Source organism: Heloderma suspectum, chromosome 13 (genome assembly GCF_057233095.1).
Source record: "Heloderma suspectum isolate Gila_16-S chromosome 13, 16-S_ref, whole genome shotgun sequence".
Classification (NCBI taxonomy): Eukaryota; Metazoa; Chordata; class Lepidosauria; order Squamata; family Helodermatidae; genus Heloderma; species Heloderma suspectum.
Genome location: NC_139470.1, coordinates 15369453 through 15391774, shown reverse-complemented (window position 1 = coordinate 15391774; position 22322 = coordinate 15369453). Strand labels below are relative to the sequence as shown.

At 47.4% G+C, this 22322-nt stretch overlaps 1 protein-coding gene across 1 annotated transcript in view; it reads right to left on the bottom strand.

The window, feature by feature from the left end:
* The window catches only part of ARVCF (ARVCF delta catenin family member), a 641936-nt gene extending 624122 nt beyond the window's left edge, over positions 1–17814 (bottom strand). Inside the window, exon 1 of the mRNA XM_084820398.1 lies at positions 17606–17814. The gene's annotated coding sequence lies outside the window, so the exon portion shown is untranslated. The remainder of the gene's footprint in view (positions 1–17605) is intronic.
* Positions 17815–22322: the final 4508 nt, after the last annotated feature.

Here is a 22322-nt window from a genome sequence, read left to right as displayed (position 1 = left end):
GGATGCAGACAAACTGGAGAGGGTTCAGAGGAGGGCAACAAAAATGATCAGGGGACTGGAAACAAAGCCCTATGAGGAGAGACTGAAAAAACTGGGCATGTTTAGCCTTGAGAAGAGAAGACTGAGGGGAGATATGGTAGCGTTCTTCAAGTACTTGAAAGGTTGTCACAGACAGGAAGGCCAGGATCTCTTCTCGATCATCCCAGAGTGCAGGACACGGAATAAGGGGCTCAAGTTACAGGAAGCCAGATTCTGGCTGATCATCAGGAAAAACCTCCTGACTGTTAGAGCAATACGACAATTACCTAGGGAGGTAGTGGGCTCTCCCACACTGGAGGCCTTCAAGACGAGGCTGGACAGCCATCTGTCAGGGATGCTCTGACTTGGATTCCTGCACTAAGCAGGGGGTTGGTGTCGATGGCCTTGTAGGCCCCTTCCAACCCTACTATTCTATGATTCTATGCTATAGGCCCTGCCACTTTTGCCTTCTGCCCTGCCCACTATTGGAATGCAGCCCCCAAGAGCTTCTCTAAAATGGAATTCAGCTCTTGGGCTGAAAAAGGTTTGCACTCCTGCTCTAAAGGAATATGCTTCCATTTGTGAAAATGCAGCCAAGTTCCATCACCAGTGCCTTGATGATAGGGATGCTGGAAAAAATATGGTTGGGGGGTGGAGTTCAAAGAGTTTTCCTAGGTTCAGCCCCCACCCCCAGACTTTGTTTCAGTGTACGCTGTGGTGTCAGACTCAAACTGCAGCGAGTCGGGCAAGTTCGTGAATGTTCTGGGAATTTTGCACATTTGGGGGAAGTTTCTGCGAACTGCAAAATACAGCCGAATTTGCAGGAATTATGGCTGAATTTGCACAAATTTCTCTGAATTTGTGCAATTTGCAGAACCTTCCCCACCCCCCACCCCCCCCAATGCACAAAAAATTCCCAGAGTTCGGGAAACAGCCCATAGCTTGGCTCACAGATGCAAAGCGAGTTATACACACCACGGAACTCCACTGAGCCAAAAAAAAAAAAAAGGATTTCCCAGTGATGGACAGCCCCACTTGATGATTTAGCAGAACTCAGAGAGGGGCTCTGGCAACCACCTGCAGCATCTGGTGAGCACCTATCTGGCCCATTGGTCTGTCTGCCTGCTGCTTCTCAGTCAGTTCGCAAGCAGAGTCCTTTCCACCTGCACCTCCAAGGGGTGTAGCCCAGCAAGAGGATACTTAGCTGCAGAAGCCCAAGGTGCTGGTCTTGGGCAGTGGCCAAAGGGCATTGCCTGTTCGGCGCCAGTGAGGGCAAGCATATAATGACTTAACAGAACTCTGTGAAATCCCCACGCTGGAGAGAAGGAGCGAAAGGGACTGAACCGGCTGGTTTCACCTGCCCCACATGCTCTCCGATGGAAGAAGGTGCAGGGCAGGCTAAGTGCCTTGGCCAAAGCACTGGGTGGAGTATCCACTCAGCACCAGGGCAGGGTTGTTGTCCAGGGGCCTTCCCCAGCCGGGAAAAGCTGGTGCACAACGATGCCAGGTCCCAGGCCCGAGTATTAGCAGGGGCCAGTGCTTTAGCTGAGAACCAAATGACATCAGGGGTGCAGGTGTGGCCACATTTCCACATGCCCCCGCCACATCATTTGGCACATGAAGGGCTGTGGGGGGTCATCCCCTCCCAAAGTTGTTCCGTATCCCTGATTTATAAGAACAAGCCAACCATGCTGGATTTGTCATCTTGTGGTGAGATTTCCCAGTGTTTGCTTCTTCTTGTTGTTCAGTCGTTAAGTCATGTCCGACTCTTTGTGACCCCATGGACCATAGCATGCCAGGCCTTCCTGTCCTCCGCTCTCTCCCGGAGTATGCTCAAGTTCATGTTCATTGCATCGGTGATGCCATCTAGCCATCTCATCTTCTGCCGTCCCCTTCTCCTTTTCCCTTCATCTTTCCCAGCATCAGGGTCTTTTCTCTTCACATTAGGTGGCCAAAATATTTGAGCTTCAGCTTTGGTATCTGTCCTTCCAATGAGTAGTCAGGGTTGATTTCCTTTAGGATTGACTGATCTGACCTTCTTGCAGTCCAGGGGACTCATAAGAGTCTTCTCCAGCACCACAGTTCGAAAGCATCAATTCTTCGGCGCTCAGCCTTCCTTATAGTCCAGCTCTCACAGCCATACGTTACTGCTGGGAAAACCATAGCTTTGATTATACGAACCTCTGTCGGCAAGGTGATGTCTCTGCTTCTTACTATGCTGTCTAGGTTTGCCATAGCTTTCTTCCCCAGGAGCAAGTGTCTTTTAATTTCATGGCTACAGTCACCGTCTGCGGTGATCTTGGAGCCCAAGAAAGTAAAATCTGTCTCTGCTTCCATTTCTTCCCCTTCTAGATGCCAGGAAGTGATGGGGCCAAAAACTGTCAGAAGACGTTTTGCCAAGACGCACGCAAGGCCGGACAGAACAGCCAAGGATAAACTATCATAGCAACTGCTGCCGACATCTCTTTAGGGGGCAGCTTCATAAGTAGCCTAGGATAAGCAGAATCCCTGCTTTGCCACTTCCTGCCCCAAATGAATTTCATCATTTTGAATGTTCAAAGAGCCATTTCTAAAAAAAACAAAAAACACCACCCATCCCTAATAAAATACGATTCACCTGCATGACAAGTCCCCATTTATCCCACAGCACCAGACAGCACTGCTTATTCACACTGTGTTTAAGTCTGCCTGCCATCATGATAATCTAATTATATTCTAGATGAGCTGTCTTAGTGCTGTCTAGGATGAGATTAATTCTGTGGACCCAACCTGGGTGATCGAAACAGCAAAATAAAATAAAAAGCGGCGGAAGTGGGGGTTGGGGAAGAAAGCGCTTTCTTGCTACATAACCCGGATTAAAAACAGGGATTGTTTACTACAATGAGAGAATGCCCACAGAGAAACTGCAACGATATACTTACAGGTCATGTTTACCAAAATTATGCTGCCATAACAACTGATGAACAGACTATTACAAACTCCCTGGCTAGAGAGACATGGTGGGAAGCACTGGATTGTGCTCCTTTGTGTAACAGCACAACAAATTTCAGTAAATTAAGCAAAGGCATCATTATTGCAGTAATGAGAATGAATCTTTCATCTGTCCCCAGCCCTTTTCCCATACAAAGATATGCTTTTGTTTTGCCCTTCTAGCATAAGGAGCAAAGAGAGAAAGAGAAAGAGAACGCATTTTTGTACACCAGGTAACCTCAATGCATTTCAAAATTAATCACCAGAACCTCTGTAGCATTTTGCCAAAGTAAACCCAAGGCTGTTTTTTAAAGCAAGGATTATCCTTTATCTAGTTGTTTGTTTAAAAAGGCATTCAATCTCTCTCCAAACGCAGAACACCGGAGAGTTTTTTCACTTCCGAAAGGCTAACCTACGTCCACTTACGGGACTCGCCACAGATTTGATCAAAGAGGCGCTTTCATGTCAACGTGTGTGTGCTTTTTAAACCATGAGATGGGGATTGGAAATGCCTTGCATCAGGGTCTCCCCACACACGTACACACACACTGGTAATATCAGTCTCCTTTTAAAACAGACTAACAGATGTTCACTTTGTTTAAATGGAACAATGGGGGGGTGTTTTTTAATGCTCAGAAGCAGAAGGGTGGACACATCTGCCTCCCACCTCCCGCATCTTTTGCTAGAGTACAGGGAATACCAGATTTCATTTATATGCAGGAGCTTTCTGGCCAATTCAAGGCGCTCTTGGATGAAACCAGTCCCCTAGATCCATTTCAGCTGGGGTTTAGGCCTGGTTTGGGCACTGAAACTACCTCGGTCGTTCCCTGTGGGATAAGCTTTGCGAGACAGGGGGGATGCAGCACTGTTGATTCTCCCAGCCCTCTCACTGGATTTTGATATAATCAGCCATGGTAGCCTTATGAAGAGACTTCCCTAGTTAATGGCGGGTGGTGGGGGAGGAGAGAAGCATTGCTCTGTGATGGTTTGGTGGAGCTTGATCAGTGCCTGGACCAGTGGCAGCTGGTGGCTCCAGTTCTGGAGAGGTGGCGATTCCATTCAGGGTTTCATTACAACCAGCCCAAACTCTAAAAATGCTATCCAAGGTGCTGAACCCATTTGGGGGATACATTTCAGCACCTTGGATAGTACCCTTAGAGTTTGAGCTGGTGGTAACTAAAACCCAGAATGGAATTGCCACCCCTCCAGAACTGGAGTCACTGGCCTGACATGGTAATGGGCTGGATGAGGGTCACTAGACTGATTAAGCACCTCCACTGCCTCAACTGGGTTAGCTGATGCTCCACAGTGTATGGTGCCACCACATGAAAAGGCCTTGCCAACAGTGATGGGGCACAGAACAGGACTCCTGAATCTGATCTTAAGCTGCAGGCAGGTTCCTTACAGAGAAGGTGGTCTCTGCCAATGGTTTTATTGGTAGATTACATGACAGTGATTTACACAAGAACCACCAAGGTGCTGATCTGGAGCTGTTGAAGTAATAATTTCAATATTCAAAAATATATCATTCCTAGCAAAAGTCTCAAAGGAGTAACCACCGTGGGAGCAGCTATACAAGAAACTATCAGTAAAATGGGCACATTCTCCACACTGAGGAAGGTACCAGTAGATGCTATCACAGCAGGGGCCTTCCCCAACAGGGCACCCTCCAGATGTGTTAGACTGCAACTCCCATTGGGGTTGATGGGAGTTGTAGTCTGACACATCTGGAGGGTGCCAGGTTGGGGAAGGTTGCTCTCCAGCTTACTTTGCATTATTTTTCACCCAGCTCCATGAGCAGTATCCAAAGTTAAACCTACTCAGAGGTTGCTATGCAAAGTTAGTCCTACTCAGGGGTTACTATCCAACATTACTCCTACTCATGACTAACCTAAGTCCCATTCATTTCAATGGGTCCACTCTAAGTAGGACTAACATTGGATACTACCCCGTGACCTACACAATTTGCTGGTGTCATGCGGTCAATGCCACATCCTTTGATGATATTGCTTACAAAGCATCACCTCTGATCTGTCTGCTCTAAAGGCTTGGATATTTCTTTACAACCAATTGGATTGTGGCTAGCCATTCCACATAGAACTTGAAACACTTTTCAGAAGTATAGCCAAGTCCAGTACATTCAAAACCTGACACCACCTTTCATTTGATAACTGTAGGATCCCTCCCCGACCCTGATGTTGCCTACTGCAAACTTTCTCCTCTTTACTTCCTCCAAACCCCTTTATCTCTTTGCAGTCATCTTAGATTTATCCACGAGTGGTTTTCCAGAAAAATTATTGCTTCAATAGCTCCAAATCAACTCCTTGGTGGTTCTTCTGTAAACTACTGACATGTAATTACACAATAAAACTGATGCAAATTTAAGACATTGTGCAAGAACTCTTTACAGTGACCTTTTAATATTTGGCCAATTCAAGTCACTGTGGAAGAAGTGAATTGGCAAAAAAGATGATACTGCTTACATAGCAAGATGGGCAAATCATGAAATTACTACCTCAGAGATGTAATGGTGCATTTCCCTCTAAAGCAGGTGTGTCCATTCAAATGCAAAGAAGCTTTTGAGAGCTGCATTCCATTGGTGGGCAAGGCCAAAAGCAAAGGAGGCAGGGTGAAATGGAAAAGGAGTGGAGTCAAAAATACAAAACACAACCAGCATATTTCAGCATAAAGCTTGTACTGCCAGTAACTAAGCCTTAGGAGAGGCATTTCAACCTTTAGAATGGGGAAAAACCTGCACAAAAACCTAGAAACTACCAAATGCGTGGCAGTTGGGGGAAAGGAGCCAGGGAAAGGGGCCAACTGGAAAATCCAATAGGGATGGATTGGGACCCCAGGAGGGCCATATTTGCCCCCCAGTCCTAAGATTCCCTACCTTGGCTCTATAGCCCCTGCAATAGCTGTGGGAAAAACCTGTGCAAGAAAACATGAACTACCATCAGAATACAGTCAATTTGTAGCATGACTTAAAGCAGGAGTGGGGAACCTCTTTCAGCTGGAGGGCCAGATTCAATTGTGAAGAAGCTCTTGGGAGCCACATTCCAATGGTGGGCAGGGCCAAAGGCAAAAGGGGTGGGGCCAGAGGTGACAGGGGTGGGGCCAAAGACCAAAATACCAGCATAGCTTAGCATAAAGCTCTTACGGCCAGTAACTAAACCTTAGGAGAGGTCTCTGAACCATTTAGAACTGGGCGGGGGGGGGGGGCACACAAAGTCCAGAAAACTATCAAACTATCTGGAGTTGGGGGAATGGGGTGGGGCCAGGGAAGGGGGTATGGCTATCTGGGAGGGGCAGAAGACTCGATTGGGGCCCCCACACAGGCCTGATTTGGCCCACAGTGTCACATTCCTTCGTCCTCTCCCTTTGCAATCAACACACTCCAGGAAATAAGGCTTCAGGCTACACTACTTTATTAGTCAACAACTAGTTTCTTTATAAATGCAGATTCTAGGAAACTCTCAGACTGCAAAGAACAAGCTACTCCACACATCTACGAATATCAATAGAGGAGATGAAATGGAAGTTGGAGAAGTTGCCAGCAGTCTGGGCAAGAACTTCAGAGCCAGACTTGCTTCGCAGGGATGCCCCTCCCTTAGGTAGCTCCCTCCTACGTTGGCTTCCATGAGTGGCCAACCTGGTGGAGTGCCCGAGCGCTGCCCCTAACTTTTCCTGCTTCGCTCTGTGATGGACCATGGTGTCCCTCAAGTCACGCCCCTCGCCCTCCTCCTCCGAACTCTGAGTTCTCATGGTGGAAGAATGGGGGAGCCGTTCAGGCTGGGCCATCTGTGTGTCAAGGCCTTGGGAAGAAAGTCTCACTGTATCTGCACTCACTAGGGAGGGTGCCTCCCTTTGTTCTTGCTGTTCCCATTCTGATTCTGAATCTGAGCTTCCAGGCATCTCCACACGCTCAGATTCATTCCTGACACAGGGGCTTAAGGTTCAATACCCCTGACTCAGAGGAACATAGGAAGCTGTCCTATGTTTGCTGAATACCGTCTGTCTTGCCAGGGGGGGTCAAATGTTTTGGGTCCATGGATGCATTTGAGAATTTGAGAAACTGTCTTGGGCACCACCATAAAATGGCTGCCATGAGAGCCATAGCAAAGGACATGTAACTTGCCCCAAAGACTTAATATAAGGCTGATTCCCAACACACTAAACAACTCCTTTAAACTCACAGTTTTCAGCACCAACAGAAACCAATGAGCACTCGGGGTTGTTTTCCTTTAGGATGGACTGATTTGACCTCCTTGCAGACCAGGGGACTCGTAAGAGTCTTCTCCAGCAGCACAATTCGAAAGCATCAATTCTTCGGCACTCAGCCTTCCTTATAGTCCAGTTCTCACAGCCATATGTTGCTACTGGGAAAACCATAGCTTTGATTATACGAACCTTTGTCGGCAAGGTGATGTCTCTGCTTCTTACTATGCTGTCTCGGTTTGCCATAGCTTTCCTCCCAAGGAGCAAGCGTCTTTTAATTTCATGGCTACAGTCACCGTCTGCGGTGATCTTGGAGCCCAAGAAAATAACATCTGTCACTGCTTCCATTTGTTCCCCTTCTATATGCCAGGAAGTGATGGGGCCAGATGCCATGATCTTCGTTTTTTTAATGTTGAGTTTCAAACCAGCTTTTGCACTCTCCTCTTTCACCCTCAACAAGAGGCTCTTGAGATCCTCTTTGCTTTCTGCCATTAGGGTGGTATCGTCTGCATATCGGAGGTTGTTGATAATTCTCCCGGCAATCTTAATTCCGACCTGTGATTCATCCAACCCGGCGTTTCTCATGATGTACCCTGCATATAAGTTAAATAAGTAGGGTGACAATATACAGCCTTGTCATACTCCATTCCCAATTTGGAACCAATCGGTTGTTCCATGTCCAGTTCTTACTGTTGCTTCTTGACCCTCGTACAGGTTTCTCAGGAGACAAGTAAGGTGGTCTGGTACTCCCATCTCTTTCAGAATTTGCCAGAGTTTGTTGTGATCCACACAATCAAAGGCTTTAGCATAGTCAATGAAGCAGAAATAGACGTTTTTCTCGAATTCTCTTGCTTTCTCCAAGATCCAGCGAATGTTGGCGATTTGATCTCTAGTTCCTCTGCCTCTTCAAAACCCAGCTTGTACTTCTGGTAGTTCTCGGTTCGCATACTGCTGAAGCCTAGCAAGTAGGATTTTGAGCATAACCTTGCTGGCATGTGAAATGAGCGCAATTGTATGGTAGTTTCAATAGTCTTTGGCATTGCCCTTCTTTGGAATTGGAATGTAAACTGACCTTTTCCAGTCTTGTGGCCATTGCTGAGTGTTCCAAATTTGTTGGCATATTGAGTGCAGCACTTTAACAGCATCATCTTTTAGGATCTTAACTAGCTCAGCTGTAATACTGTCATCTCCGCTAACTTTGTTGTTAGTAATGCTTCCTAAGGCCCACTTGACTCTAGGATGTCCGGCTCAAGTTCAGTGACCGCACTATCATGGCTATGAGGGAATTAAGACCTTTCTTAGGGATGTCAGAGAATTTTGCCACGAATCTCGGGGAGGCCGAATGCCAGCGCATTCGGCCCCCCGAAATCGGTGGCAAAACGGTCTGCCCCCCGCCCGCCCCCCACGACAGGACTTACCTTGTGCGAATGTCCCTGGCGGCGGCGGTTCGGCAGTGGCTGCCGGTCTTCCGACCGGCTGCTGCCACTGCCATTTCCAAGTAAAAACAAAAACAAAAAAAAATGATAGGCTATGTAAGGATTTCCATAGCCTATCACGGCTAGATTTTACAAAAATACCATGATAGGCTGCGTAAATGTTTACGTAGCCTATCACGGCTGACTGCAGGGACGCAAACGGCGGCGGCTATGGCCGCCGCCATTTGCAGTCCCGGCAGGACAAGATTCGCGGCGGGAGGAACGGGGCGCCTCCCCCCCGGCCAGAATTTCAGGGGGAGGGACGGAGTGCCTCCCCCCCACCGTGAACCAACTTTCGTCAAAGGTAAGGGACTTTTGTACATCCCTAATCTTTCCTGTATAGTTCTTCTGTGTATTCTTGCCACCTCTTCTTAATCTCATCTGCTTCTGTTAGGTCCCTGCCTTCTTTGTCCTTTATCATGCCCGTCTTTACATAAAACGTTCCCTTGATATCTCCGATTTCAATGGGTCTTACCAACAGGTAAGTCAGCATACAGGACTGCAGCTCAAGTGAGCTGAAGGAGAGCACACAAGCACTGTTTGCCAAGATCAGGACTCCTTCCTCACCTCTTTCATGATCAGCAGGGGTTAGCACCTTTGGTGGGTGAAGCTTACACTTCACTAGCTAGAAACACGGTGGCCCATGAATGACCCCAACATGGTTACTGTAGGGAATTCTCTGGAATTCCTTGTTTATGGACAGAGCAATACACAGTCCCTGGAGAGCATCCCAGGGACTGCAGAATTTCTCAGATTCCCCCTCCCGAAGCCATAGACACTGCTACAACTTCAGGAGGAGGACTGCATCATCTGATCCCTACCCCTACCCTGGCCCCGGCCCCATCCCCTCGCAGCAGCCACGGAGAAAATCTCAGCATCTGGTATCCGAAGTTGCAAAAGCATCCTCAGAGGACCTCGTAGAGGTCAAAAAGGGGGTATTCGGGTGGGCAGGGGAGAGAAGTCAGGATACAAAGAATTCTATCACCTCAAGAGCTCTGGCCCAGCCCCTACCAGAGTGCCGCTTCTAGATGAGCTCAAAGGCCCACATAGAGAGGGACAAATTAAAAATGGGGACGGAGAGGTAAAAAATCCCTCCATCGGTCCTCCCACCCTGCTGAGAATAGGACACTCAGAAGCCTCTGAGATTGGACACTTCCATCTAGTGGGTGTCAACCCAAGAGGGTTGAGCCCTTGAAGAACTTTTCCATCCCATCTTTCCGTGATGGTATCTTATCATAAATGTAGTGGTGCTACAACACAGGGGAAAGACCCTTTTTAAAGTCAACCAATCTGTGCCTTTGGCATTTAATACTTCTCATATCTTGTTGAGCCATTTGGCTTGCAGCAGAAGTCACATTTATGGCTTTAAAAGGGGATTAGGCAAATTCATGGAGGACAAGGCTGTCAAGAGATACTAGTCACTATCTTTTACCTCCAGTATCGGAGGCAGTATGCCTCTCAATACACATTGCTGGGGGTCACAAGTGGGAGGGCGCTATTATTTATTTACCTATTTACTGCAGTTTCACTTCAGTTTCAGACAATTACTGTCTCCCAAAACAGCTCACATCAATGAGAGGGAGAGAGGGAGCGGGGGAGGGAGAAGGAGAAGGAGGCCCTGCTATCAGGATTACAAACTAAAAAGAAGATGCACCAGAGAAGGGGAGTGGAGGGAAAAGGAAGAGGAGGGAGATCAGTTTTTCAAGGCCAGAAGAAGCTGGTGAGCTACAAGCAAGCATTCAAATGCGCTGTGGGCCGATTTTCCATTGCTGGTATTTTTGCTTGAATAGCAATTGGTGGCTCTTGTTCCTTCGGTGGATGGATGGGGGCAAAATGTACTTTCTCCTTCCTTCTGTAGTCCCAGGGCAATTGTTGGTTGGAGGCATGTTCTTCTTGGCTGGGGGGGGGGGTGGCAGGAAGCAAGCTCCCCTCAACTGGACTTTCACTGGCCAATGGACTGGCCAGGTGGGTCTCCCCCGTGGCTTGATGTTACTCCTAGAAAACAGGGGGTGCAGTCTCCTGCTGGCCCCAGCTGGCCCCTGGCTGATGGCAGAAGCCAAATCGTGCTTCCCTTCTGCTCTCCAGGGCAATCATTGCACTCATGTCCTGCTTGCAGGCTTTCTATAGAAATCTGTTTGGCCACTGTGGGAACAGAAGGCCAGACTAGATAGGCCTTTCGTGTGATCGAGCACAGCTCTTCTTATGTCACCATGCAAGGCTGAAGTCAACCCCATCCCTGCTATACCCAAATGACAACAACAGAGCTTCGGGCAAACATTGCAATGATGAATATTCTCTTTGGGTTGGAATATAATTTCATCTGAGAAGCAGGGGACACGGTGGTGTTAACGCCACTAAAACTGTATCCACTGGAGGGGTCATATTCTTAATAAGATGAGAACTGGCCCATTCAGATTGTGACACTGCTGCAATGGAAATCAAGAGGCTGCTAACCAGAAGGGATGCATGAGAATTTTGTTTTGTTTTTTAATTTTATTCTGTTTTATTGAATTTTTCAAAGGAACAATTAACAGTAACAAATCTAAATACACCACATGAGAGTCAATTTGTCTACATTCTTTCTGATCACTCAGGATCTCTATTTGGTACAAGCAAGATTATCTGATAAAGTTATTACTCAACATCCTAACAGATCACACCATAGAGTTCTATGCGTCTTAGGAGGTCGTTGTGTATGCTTCTCAATATTAGTGAACTCAATAAATGGATACTATATTCCGTAAAAAGTGTCAATTTCTACTTCACCTCTTTCGACCTGAAGATGTTCAGTGAGTTTTTCCATTACTGCCAATTCCCAAATATTTGTCTGAGAACTTCATTTTTGCTCACAAAACACATGAGCATGCCCTGTTTGATGCCTTGGACATGAATGCACGCCCACCAAAAACGTTCGTAAATTGCCAGATTTGTGCTCACATTCAATTTGCACAACTTTCCCAGTTTGATTTTGTGCAAAATTCCCCTGCAGACTGAAAGCCCTGCTTTAGTCGATGGGAGGAAAATTGTGCAGATTTCACAATCAATCGCTACAAGAAGACATTCAGAGAATCTTAGCCATCTCAAACATCATTTGTTCACCCACATCTACAAACCAGCTCTCATAATATTGAACTACCATTACTTCTGATGGCTCTGTGGCCCAAGTTAGATATAACATGTAGTCTAATAAATCAAAGTTTATTATCTATATGTTTATCAGCCGCCTTCCTAGACCAAGTCCACTCAAGGTAGTGAACAAAATACAAATATAAACATGAAAATACAATCATCCAATGTTAACTTTTTAAAAATCATAATACATTAAAATATAATTCAGTCAGTCTAAAAATAAAAAAGATCCAGAGCTACAGCAATAAAACAAATAAAAACAGCAGCATGACCAATAAAATATATCAATTAAAACAGGTGGGGTTTCAAAGATCAGATCCTGGTTTCATATCCTGGTTAGTAAGCAGAAATTAAACCACGGTTTCCTGTTCTGGGTGCAAAAGGAAACCGGAGTTTTAAAAATCCCAGAAGCCTTGAAATTAAGTGTGTGAAGAGAAGAGGGATGCGGAGGAAGAAATAGGGATGCTTGTCCTCAGTCTAATAAACCATGGTTTAATTGTGTAATAAAGTCAGGAACATTCATGTGGTAACCCTTTACAAAAGCAAAACCCTTCTGTAAAATCCATCCTGGGAATGGGGGAGGTGGGACTCCAGCTGTCAGCCAGTCAGTGCTGTGCACAGCTGAATCTGTAGCAAAATTTGCCAAACCTGCAATTATGAGAGAAAGCCAAGTTCTCCATGCAAACGGAAAGAAAAGACAGAGTCTATTACAATTCACAGTATAGTTGGGGAACCCAAGCCCCCTCATTTGCTTTTGGACTCCAACTCCCATCAGCCCCAGCTAGCAGGAATGATGGGCATTGGAGGACCTTAGATTGCAGGAGATTGCATTGAATGGACGAGTGGTCCCTTGAACCTAGACTTCCCCAATCTGGTTCCCTCCAGATGTTTTGGTCTTCAGCTCCCAACAGTCCTCATCAGCATGGTCAATGGTCAGGAGTTCTGGGAGTTGTAGTCCAAAACCTCAGAAGGGCACCAGGCTTCTCTAACCTGCTACTGTCTAATATGACTGGCAGTGGCTCTCCAAGCGGGGCTGTTCCCATCACTTCCTTTAACTGAAGACTGAACTGGGGATGTGCTACATACAAAGCACATGCTCTACCAATGAACGATGGGCGCAGTTTTCCTGTGGCTACAGAAGCAAACACAACCAGCCAGCGATCCAATGGTAGAACAGTCAGTTTGACCAGAGTTGGATTTTGACGCCCATTAAACCTTGCCCCATTCACTCTGAAATCCTCAAACCGCTCTTTCCTCTATATTCTTCCTTCACTCCCCCTCCTCCTGGCCATCTAAGACAGGGATGAGGAACACATGGCCCTCCAGATGTTGCTGGCCACGCTAGCAGGGGCTGATAGGAGTTGGGAGCAACAACATTTGGAGTGCCGCAGGTCCCCCACCCTTGAACTGAGACAGGAAAGGGGAACCTCTTTCAGTCAGAGGACTGAATTTCTGAGCAGCTCTTGGGTGTCACATTCTAGTGGTGGGTGGAGCCAAAGGCAAAGGGGGATGGGTCAAAGGCTAAGGGGTGGGGCCAAAAAATTTTTTAAAACCCAGCATATTGTGGCTTATAGCTCTTACTGCCAGTAAACAACTGAATGATTGATGGCTGGGGGAAAGGGGGTGGAGCCAGGGGAAGGGGTGGGGCCATCTGGGGAACCCAGGATGACCAGATCGAGACCCCAGGAAGGTTGGGCTGAGTCTCCAGGGCTAAAGTTCCCCACCTCTGACCTACGATGACATAACTGAAGGGAAGACCCCATGTCTTTATTTTGTTGTACAGCATCCAGTTATTTCAAGTCAGCGGGGGGGGGGGCTTCTTTCAGCCTGAGGGACAGATTCAATTTCAGAGAAGCTTTCGGGGGCTGCACTCCAGAGGTGGAGGGTGGCAAATGCAAAAGGGGCAGAGTTAAAAACATTAAAAATGCCAGCACATTGTAGATTAAGGGTGCAATCCTATGCATGTTTTGATATTAAAAAAAGTCCTACAACTCCCAGCTGGGGAATATTGGGAGGTGTAGGACCTTTTTCTTTCTAAACATGGATAGGATTGCACTCAGGGAGAGCAATTCTGTGTCCCCTAGAAAGCATCTGGGAGAGATAGGATTTTTCAGTTTCCCAGCTCTGAGCTCACAAAGAGCTCGGAGCCGGAAAACTGTGCTCCCCTCCCCCTCATAGCTGGGGCAGAGAAAACTGTGGTGGCTGCCCCTCTGTGCCTGTCCATGCTCGTAACATGGAACAGTGACAGGGTGAATTGGGAGCATTCCTGGGGCAGGGCGGGGAGGGGAGAAGATCGCAGAAGCTGGTTTGGGCAGCTTCCTATGCAGTCTCCGGGCCCCATTCCTGCCACCTCCCAGAAGGCGGTGCCCAAAATCAGGCATCTAAGGAAAACTGCAGGAACTTCAGAGGAGGTCAGAGGCGACTGTCTGTCTCAACAGGATTGCACCCTAAAGCTCTTATGGCTAGCAATTAAGTCTTCAGAGGGGCATTTCAACCTTTTAGAATGGGGAAAACACTGCAGAAAACCACCGAACAATTTGTGGTTGGGGGAAAGGGGGTGTGGCCCTCTGGTGAACCCCGATGGGCTGGATTTCACCTTGGGGCCTAAGGTTCCCTACCCCTCCTTTGGGTGCTCTAGAAATACAACCACCACCACTGACAATGGGAGATACAGGAGCTCCTTTGGGGAAGGGCCTTAGGTCAATCATAGAGCAAAATGCTTTGCATGCGGAAAGTCCCAGGTTCAATCCTGCTTCATTACTAGCTTGCCAAAACAAAACAAAAAACGCCTTACGAATAAAATCTAAGCAAGTAACTTTTTTTTGCAAGCTAGTATGTGTGTGTGGGGGGGGAGCTTAGTAACAAGACTGATCTAGAGCAACACCACTCTACACCTACAGAAAATCATAGCCAGTGACGGCTTCCAGTGTTCGCTGGATGCTCAGACTGTGTGTCACGGTAGATGAGGGGTGCTGAATCTCAGGCCTATGGGCTAAATCCTGGGGTTTAGGGGGTTCCCCAGATGGCCACGCCCCTTTCCTTGTCCACGCCCCCTTTCCCTGGTCACGCCCTGTTTCCCTGGCCACAGATCTTTGGTGGTTTCCCAGCTTTTGCATGGCTTTTTCTCCATCCTAAAAGGTCAAAATGCCTCTCCTAAGGCTTAATTATTGGCAGTAACAGCTTGAAGTTAAAATATGCTGGTATTTTGACTCCACCCCTTTTGCCTTTGGCCCCGCCCACCATTCCTGCCCAAGAGCTCCTCTGAAATTGAAGTTGGCCCTCAGGTTGAAAGAGGTTCAACGCCCTTGCTATATGTTCTTGCATGTAGAACCATTGAGCCTCATGTAACAAAAAAATCCAGGATGATGGTGGAGGTGAAGACTATTTATTGATTACAAAAGAAATTACTGTACCTAATGGCCCAAGTGTCAGTTTGGGGAGGAAAACAAACCCAAGCATTTTTTCCCCTTCTCAGCTATAAAAAGGGATTTCTTATAGCATCTGTGTCAATGATTTATACCCACACAATAAAATATTAAGAGCAGCAAATTATAGATCTGGTGTTACAACAGCTCTAACAAGTTTTCTGATAGATTTTTTGTTTCCGAAGCAAGGCATGTGTACCCTCCAGAGACTTTGGCAGGGCTCTAGCAAATTGCACTTCAAGAAAATAAGATGCACCAGCTCAGGTGTGTTTGCATACATACCCAATCTCTCAGATGTGATGTCAAGAGGTTTTTAAATACAGTTGTGACAGAATATGAAGAAGCAGCACTGGAGAATTTGGCACTGCCAGAAAGCCACTGCACACGCACACATGGAGTTACTTGCCTTGCATTTGGCTAACTTTGTACCTGTCCTTCCAACAAAGAACCAATTGCATTTTTAAAACCCTTTGCAGGGAATTTTGAATGACCAGATGAAAACCGAAGGCATACACTACTTTCAGCTCACATCAGACCCACTCAAACCGGACTACGGCTATTAACCTTGGCAGCAATGACTAGATGAGAAATTAAAATTAAGAAGGAACATGACGCAGGTAAGAACCAGCACCAGATTAGAATCTCACCAGTATCAAGACGTGGAACAACATTAAATGGCCTACATTCTTCAGCCTTCCCTAGTAGGTTTGTTTGCTCAAGGAAGAAACAAACGGACAATTTCCCTAATGAGGTACATCGTATAAACATTTCATACATCACAGACACTAGGTGAAATAGATGGAGGAGAACAGCTGTTCTTTCAGTGCCCTGGATCACTACCCAACCTTTGCAGTTTACAAAAAAGCTGTGACCCTCAGGTGCTGTTTTAGACATCATCTGCACACATAAAAAGCCCAAACTATTATCCCCCCCACCTTTAAAGCGTGGCGTGAAAATAAACATCCAGTTGTCACAACTGCACAGCTGAGCTCTGCCATTTTGTGACTTGGAGGTATCAGTTCCAATCTCTCTGGAAGCTTAAACCAGCAACCCACTTAAAAACGACTGCAGCATGTCATCTTGGCAATGATACCATCAGCCGATGTCAATATTCTGTCACTTGGGAGTACAGCTCACGCTCTCTCTCGTTTTTTTAAACAGTACAAAAATATACCTTATCCTCGCTCTGTAGAAGAAAATACATATGTATCTGTAAGCTTTCACTGCTTTGACATATATAAGCGGAGCCTGAAAAAACATAATAAGCACCAGGAAGCGGGGGGGGGGATGTGAAAGGTTCTGCAGTATGGGGTGAAGGGAGAGACCAATTGTGATACTATCATAGAATCATAGGTAGGGTTGGAAGGGGCCTATAAGACCTATCACAAGGAACAAAAAAAAGCCACCCACATGTCCAATGCATGTAAGTATGCATGCTTACTCAGAAGTAAATCCCACTATGCTCAGCTGGGTTTACTCCGAGAAAAGTGTGCCCAGGATTACAGCCTTACAGTGCAATCCTATGCATGTCTACTCAGAAGTAAGTCCCATTTAGTTCAACAGGATTTACTCCCAGGTAAGTGTGTTAATAGGGTTGCAGCCCGACCCAGAGAATTAGTTCATTTCGGAGAGGCAAAGTATGTTGATCAGATTTCACCAAAGCTTCGCAGTATCACCAGACACTTGGGTTTAAAAAATGAAAAAGAAATAGGAAAAGAGTTCCCTTAAGTTCTTTACAACCATTTTCAACCCAAGAAAGAAACAATTCTGCAGGCAACAGGGAAGTTTAAGAAAAGGTGATTTTTGGACAGGAAAGCTTAAAGGGCGGGGGAGCAATCTACTTTTGGGGAAAGGGAGCAACGTGGCTTTAGTTTAAGGCTCGCTCTAGATTTTTCACAATGCAGACCCAAGGAGGGGGCTCCCATTTCCCTCCAGGGTTGGGAGGGGGCTCCCATTTCCCTCAGGGGGGGCTCCCATTTCCCTCCATGACAAGAACAAGGCGACCCAGAGCATTGCAGGGTTTCCCACACGGCACAATGCCGGGTTGTTTTCGCCTTTGGCATATGCGGAATTTTTTTTCTTCTCTCTCTCCCCCCTCCCCCTCCCAGAGCAATCCTGCCTCTTCGCGGCTCCCATCTCTATCGAAACAATGAACGATCTCGACGATGCCCCTCGCACGATTCTTGAAAGATGTAATGGAAATTAAAAGCTGAAGCGCAACCTTCGGGCCAGACAAAGCAATCGGAAAAGGGGACACGGGCACACACATACAACGTTCCCTTTGCACGAGACGAGATACAAGAGGGTTCAGCCAGCAAGCTCACACATTTCTCTCCCCTCTCCCCCGGCACCCAAATCGGATCCACTCACCATCTCCTCGCCTTCTATTTCTCTGCCTTTCAGCTGAATGAATATGCCCCTTCCTGGCTTGCTTCACACGATCGCAAGGAGGCGGGTATCGAAAGGGGCGGAGATGCCTCCAAATCAGCTGCTCAGCAAACTGATCAGCAGAGCAGGAGGGTGAAACCTCCAGCCCTCCAGCTCTCCTTCTCTCTCTCTCTCTCTCTCTCTTTCTCAGTGCAAAAGCATCCCAGGATTCCTCCGGCTCAGGCTTACAGATTTTCACCGGGGGGGGAGGGGAGAGAGAGAGAGGCGCACGCCTCGCCTTCTCTGCCTGTGGGCGCATCAGGGGCACATCGAATTTCCTTCCCGTTCCAGCTCTCTTCCTTCTCCCCAAGTCATCTCGTCCCGCCCGCCCGCCTGGGCGCATCAGATTCACACGCTCAGTTGCTGCCCTGCCCACCCAGAGAACAGAATGGGGCGCGTCAGGGGGCTCCCACCAACTGAAATGCGTGTGTTGTTTTCCTCCTTCCCTCCCTCCTGCGAATTCTCCGTCCCTCCTCTCTCCCCCCACCCCACCTTTACAAAAGGGGTTGCATCTTCACACCCCGACCATGCTCACGCCAGCGGGGACAGAGAGCATATCTTCCTTTTCCTTTTTTTCCCTTCCAAATCCTTCCCAAGGCTACCAGTTCTGTGCACGCTTCACGGGGAGTTAACAGCAACCCCACCACCCCCGCGTCCTTGAAAGTCAGGGGGACTTTCTTACAAGTAGGCCTGCCTGGGACCGGGGCTGCCTAGTTTTAGCTAACTTTATCTAACTCTCTCTCTCGCGCGCGCGCGCGCACATAACCCCCTCTTACGGTCCCCATCCCCATGAAAGACCTCTGGACCGAAAAGTCTAGATTTTTAAATCAGATACAATTGGAAGCCAGCGTGGCTTTAAGGGGCTGACTTGGAAGGAGAGCGGGGCTGCCCAAGAACCACCTTTAGCTGACCCCCGCCCCGCCCCGCTTAAAGTCCCTTTCCCCCTCACAGAGCTCCTGGATTTTAATCTAGATGGGAAACTCTGCATTTTCAAATGAGATATAACGGAAAGCACGCCTGCTTTCAAGCTTAAGGGAGCTTACTTGCAAGTCGGCCTGCCTAGGATCGGGCTGACACGAGTCCCACCTTTCTCTGGCTTCCCCAGGCCAACCCACAAACGAGCTCCTGGCTCTAGACTGAAAAGAGCGCATGTTCAAATCAGATCTCATTGGAAACAAAAGTGGCTGTAAAGGTTTTACAAAGCGAGGCACACTGATCCCGGAGCCCATTGAACCCAGTGGGATTCAAGATAACTTCCAAACACCGGGGGGGGGGGGGAGCAACCGGAGAATTATTTTTGACTGAACGTAGTGGATGGGACTTCTGTTAACCAACTTTGGCACAGGTTGCAGACATGTTAGCACAGACTGCACAGAAGTAAACTCCACTGAGATCAATGGGCTCCCAGGTAAGTGCGTATAGGAGGGCAATCCTGCAGTACAATGTCTACTCGGAAGTCCAATTGAATTCAATGGCGCTTACTCAGCTAAGTTCGTACAAGAGTGCAACCTAACAGTTCAATCCTATGCATGTCTACTCAGAAGTAAACTCTTTTGAGTTAACCGGGGCATAGTCTCCAGTAAATGCATATAGGAGTGCAACCCTACAGTGCAATCCTATATGACTACTCAGAAGTAAATCCAATAGAATTCAATGGAGTTTCCTCTCAGCTAAGTGCATATAAGAGTACATCCTAACTTCTGAGTAGACATGTATAGGATTGCACTAAGTAAACTCCATTGAGTTCACAGGGGCCTACGTTCAGGTGTGTGCGTACAGGAGTGCAACCCTACAGTGCAATCCTATGTGACTACTCAGAAGTAAACTCCCTTGAGTTCAATGGGGCTTACTCCCAGGTAAGTGTGTACGAGATTATTGCAGTCTATATCTCTCTTTGTTGGCTTTGGGAAGGAACAAGCCGCCTGAGGCTGTGATCCTATTCATCTTGAATTGAACATGAGAGTAAGTGGCATCTTTACATGAATCTTTACATGCATCACCTGTGCATCTTTACATGGGAGTAAGTGTTATCTTTACATGGGAGTGTCATCTTTACATGCATCACCTGTGCATCTTTACATGGGAGTAAGTGTCATTTTTATGCATCTTTACATGGGAGTAAGTGGCATCTTTATGCCTCTTTACATGGGAGTGTCATCTTTACATGCATCACCTGTGCATCTTTACATGGGAGTAAGTGTCATCTTTATGCATCTTTTCATAGGAGTAAGTGTTATCTTTACATGGGAGTGTTATCTTTACATAGGAGTAAGTGGCATCTTTACATGTATCACCTATGCATCTTTACATGGGACGAAGTGTCATCTTTATGCCTCTTTACATGGGAGTAAGTTGCATCTTTACATGCATCACCCATGCATCTTTACATGGGAGTAAGTGTTATCATTACATGGGAGTGTCATCTTTACATGCATCACCTGTGCATCTTTACATGGGAGTAAGTGTCATCTTTATGCATCTTTACATGGGAGTAAGTCGCATATTTACATGCATCACCCATGCCTCTTTACATGGGAGTGTTATCTTTACATGCATCACCTGTGCATCTTTACATGGGAGTAAGTGTCATCTTTATGCATCTTTACATGGGACTAAGTGTTATCTTTACATGGGAGTGTTATCTTTACATAGGAGTAAGTGGCATCTTTACATGCATCACCTGTGCATCTTTACATGGGAGTAAGTGTCATCTTTATGCATCTTTACATGGGAGTAAGTCGCATCTTTACATGCATCACCCATGCCTCTTTACATGGGAGTGTCATCTTTACATGCATCACCTGTGCATCTTTACATGGGAGTAAGTGTCATCTTTATGCATCTTTACATGGGACTAAGTGTTATCTTTACATGGAAGTGTTATCTTTACATAGGAGTAAGTGGCATCTTTACATGCATCACCTGTGCATCTTTACATGGGAGTAAGTGTCATCTTTATGCATCTGTACAGGCATTCCTTGTGCATCTTTGCATGGACTCAGGAGGGGCTTAGTTCAGAGTTGTTTTTTTTTAAAGCCTGCATAGAGCATTGCTCGGCGGGGCGGCGGCACGGGGGAAGCCGCCGGGACCCTGCGCTCCTGCGGCCGAGGGAGGGACGGGGGGAGAGGCAGCAACGGCCCTGGCTCCTGCCGCCAAGTCCCCCCCGCCCTTCATCCGGTTTGCAGCGGAGCCCCCGGATTGGTTGCGCTGCGCCCAGCGACCGGCGCCTGATTGGCGCGATCTCTCGCCGGGGCGCCCCCTCGCCTCCCGCTGGCGCGCGCGCCCTTCTCTCTCCCGCGCCGGGGAGTCCTCCTCCTGCCGTACCTTGAGCGTGTGTCTGTAGATGCGGGGCGGGGGGTATTTTAATCCACGCTGCAACGTTTCAAGGTGCAATCAATCCTATATATCCCCACACCGACAGGGGAAGCTGGTGGCTCCTATATCGGTGGGGCGGTGAATCCGCTCTGGTCTTCAGTCAGAGCGCTGCTCTCCAGGGTGCTGACCCGGTTCAGCACTTTGGGCAGCTCCTTTAGAGTTCTGGCTGAAACCAGGAGCAGATTCGCTGCCCCGTTGATATAGGAGCAACCAGCCTCCAATGCACACTGGCCTGGGTGTCAGTTCCATTCAACTCACCGGGAGGACGCTTACTTCTGAGGAGACTTGGATTAAGGACGTAAGAAGAGCCGTGCTGGATCAGGCCAAGGTCTGCCTAGTCCAGCATTCTGTTCACACAGTGGCCAACCAGCTGCTTGTGGGAAACCCACAAGCAGGACAGGAGTGCAACAGCACCCTCTCGCCCATGTTCCCCAGCAACCGGTGTACATAGGCATACTGCCTCTTAATAGCGGAGACAGCATATAATCATCAGGTCTGGTAGCCACTGAAAATCTTATCCTCGAAGAATTTGGCTGATCCCCTTTTAAAGCCATCCAAATTGGTAGACAATTGTGCCATTTCTTTGACCCCATCTGGCTTTCCAGTGAATGCAACTGTTTCCAAACATTCTTTCCTTCATAGCAATGAATGCGCTGAGGTTATTGACACGGTCGCATCCTGTCTCACTTAAGTCTTCTGTGCTGACAAAATCACATGTTCCCAGCGTTCAAAATACACTTTTTGCAGCCTTGTAAGTTACAAGCCTGCAAAGTTTTTTTACTAGCCTGCTGGGGGATGGCAGAGAGGAGGGCAGAAAGCTCTGTCCCTCCTGCAGCAGCCCACTGCGTCTCTGTGCTGGACCCAGAAAAGGAGGCTTGTCTCAAAGCCAGCTTGGTTTCTACAGCAGGTGCTGAGGAGAGATGGAGTACTCCATTCCTCCTCCGCTAACCCACCTACTTGCCTATATGGAATTACTCGTCATCTAAGGCAAACAGGTGAGTGCTTAAACACAAAGCTGCATTACTGAGTCAGGGGGGAAATTACACACACACACACACACACACACACACATCACCAGCATTTCCACTGCACTAGTGGCAACTGTGTGGCATGCAGTTGAACTGGTATAATTAACATCAATTATATGGTGCCACTGAGATCACTGGTTGCAGCCAACACAGGTCCATCCCACCCCATGGCCATACTTTTTAAAACACTAGATTCATTTTTTAAAAATTTATTTTCCATCTATACAGTCGGAGTACACTCTTGTTGCTAACACAAA